General features: G+C 37.4%; 1 long non-coding RNA gene across 1 annotated transcript; it reads left to right on the forward strand.

Annotated features, from left to right (window-relative positions):
• On the forward strand, positions 1-2004 carry LOC133882529 (uncharacterized). Its single transcript, XR_009902680.1, has 3 exons — positions 1-286; positions 1527-1632; positions 1765-2004. It is a non-coding gene; the product is annotated as an uncharacterized LOC133882529 (long non-coding RNA).
• Positions 2005-2970: the final 966 nt, after the last annotated feature.

Genomic DNA, 2970 nt, shown 5'->3' on the forward strand with positions numbered 1-2970 from the left:
TTTCCCCCCAAACCCATTTTCCCCCCAAATCTCTTCCTCCCTCAACCCCATCTACCGCCACCCACGACCACCACCATCATCGAACACCCACGAGCCCGCCATCAGTACGAACGTATAGCAGCACGTCGGCTCCATCTCCGTCTCCATCTCCGGATCCAGCTCCATCTCCATCTCGACCGGTGCGGTGGGTCCAGCTCCATCTCCATCTCCGGATCTCCGTGAAGCTCCACCGTTTGTTCTCCATCTCCAGGCAACACTCTCATCGTTGGAAAAATCAGACAATTAGGTTCGTTGTAGTCGTTATTTTCTGTTTGCTTGACTGGAAAACCCAGGAAAAAGAAAAGAAAAATTTCCTACAAAATAGTTCCTTTCTTTCCCCTTTTTACTAGGCATTTACTGTCTACAGTTAAAAACAAAACATCCAAAAAACTCTTACCTGGCCCTGGGGATATCTGGATTCCTCTGGGATTCATCCTATAAAAATGGCAGAAAGAGTAACGGATATGATTATGCTCCTTAGAAATATTACACAAGACATGCTAAGTGAGATATGCTCCATAAAAATTGTTCACGGCCCAAAATACCATCATGTAGATAAGCAAACAACAATATCAATCCTTACCTTTTCAAGTCCTCCACTGTTATTTCATCATTCCGGTAAACTTCAAAGTAACATCCTATCTCTCCCACATACTTCAGAATGAACAAAAAGGTATTAGACTAATAGTTTCTTTTTTCTAAATACAATCAATAAAAGATAGTACGAGAATTATATAGCAAATTGTTTACAAAGAAGTAACTTTACACTATAACTGACTTTTCATAATGTAAACTCCCATTCCCATGAAAAGAAAAAGCAGAAAAGCCTCTACAATATTAACAAGTACTTCAACTTGTTTAGAAGAGCGAGAATGGATTAGCTGATTAGGCAGATAAGTGAAAGGATATGGGACTAGTTAACTATTTTTTTTATAACTGTGCAAAGGAATTTATAACTAATTTCAAGTGAAACAACAAATTAGAGATTGAGGTCTTTTTCTTTTTCTCCTTTACTTTTTCTCTTGCCTGTTATTCTTCCTCTATTATCTTGCCTGTTATTCGTCCTCTTTTTCTCCTTTACTTTTTTTTTTTTTTTTGTGTTTTCCAATATATTTTTTTTAAATCGCCATTTATTTGTTCAATTATCTTTTGTTCATCTAAAGTGACATCACAGGGTTTCATCTAGTTTCTGACCAACCAAAGAATGAGAATGATGATGGTTTTATTATGAATGAGGTGAATGATGAGGGGTCGAGTTTGTTTTGAAGTTTTGTTGGCTTTGTGTTATCGGTTCTGTTTGTTGGGTATGGTGAGTCCATTTGATTGATGAAACTCTATATTGGGAAGAGGATTTGGTGTATGTGTAGTTGACTCTAAACTGAAGGATTGGTTGTTAAATAGGCAGTAATAAACATATACAATTGATTATCTTCATTTATATAATATGGCTCTCATTTTGGTTTAATTTCATCGTTGCTAACTCATAGATGGACTTGTCACCGTTGGTATTGGGGAATACATGCGAAGATGATCATTCATTGACACAACTTCCAATTGATAATGTTTTGCCCCTTGAAATTGACTCTCAAAATGGTATGTTAGGCGTTTCATTATTCCTTTAATCTTGCTTCAAATATTAGCTAATGATATTATTCATAGTTGTTTCATTTTGACTTTGTTTTATTCGTTTTGATATATCTGGAAATGAAATTGCATATGATGTAGAGTCAGAAGATAATGATGTCAATTGCAACAACGATATGAAGCTCATAGATGGAGTTGAAAATGTGGAGGACCCTAAAGAAGGAATGACATTTGACTCTTTAGATGAACTTGCTTCTCATTATAGGACATATGCAAAGCAACAAGGTTTTGGGGTGGTAAAAAGGAGCAAAAAAAAGCATGCAAGTGGGCATACACGTTACATTACCCTAGCATGTGCACGTCAAGGCATCAGAAAAGCCAGTTCAAACAAATAGAGCGGGGTGCAAGGCTTGTTTGAATGCAAGGTTAGTTGATACAAAGTGGTTTGTGACTAGTGTATCTGCTAAGCATAATCATGATTTAAGTCCAGGCAAAGCTAGATATTTTAGATGCAATAAGAATTTGGACTCTACTGCGAAGAGAAAGCTTTTAATAAATGATAGAGCTGGAATAAGTATGAGCAAGAGTTTTAACTCATTAGCAGTTGAAGCGGGGGGGTTTGAGCATCTATCATTTGGAGAAAAAGATTGCCGTAATTTTATTGCCAAGTCAAGGCATCTTCGGCTTGGCACAGGAGGCGCTGGAGCCCTTTGTGACTATTTCAAAAGGATGCAAGCAATTAATAATGATTTCTACTTTGCCATAGATTTTGATGATGATTGTAGGTTGAGAAATGTGTTTTGGGCTGATGTGCGAAGTAGGGCATCGTATGAAGATTTCGGGGATGTGGTTACATTTGACACGACCTACTTGACTAATAGATATGAAATGCCATTTGCTCCTTTCGTGGGAGTTAATCATCACGGACAGTCAATACTTTTTGGGGCGGCATTAATATCAAGTGAGGATACAAAGACATTTGTATGGTTGTTTGAGACATGGTTGAACTGCATGAATGGACGAGCGCCAAGTGCAATTATAACAGATCAAGATAGGGCTATGAAGAATGCAATTGGCATTGTTTTTCCAAATACCCGACATAGATAGTGTTTATGGCATATATTGAAAAAACTTCCAGAAAAATTTGGATCACATCCACAGTACCATGCCATTAAGAGTGCCGTACGAAGTTGTGTGTATGAATCTCAGACATGCGATGAATTTGATGTAAATTGGCAAAGGCTACTTGATTGTTATAATTTGAGGGATAATGCATGGTTGCGTGGGTTATATAGTGAGCGTACTTTTTGGGTACCAACATATTTAAAAGATGTATTTTGGGCTGGA

This window comes from Alnus glutinosa, chromosome 11 (genome assembly GCF_958979055.1).
Source record: "Alnus glutinosa chromosome 11, dhAlnGlut1.1, whole genome shotgun sequence".
Lineage (NCBI taxonomy): Eukaryota > Viridiplantae > Streptophyta > Magnoliopsida > Fagales > Betulaceae > Alnus > Alnus glutinosa.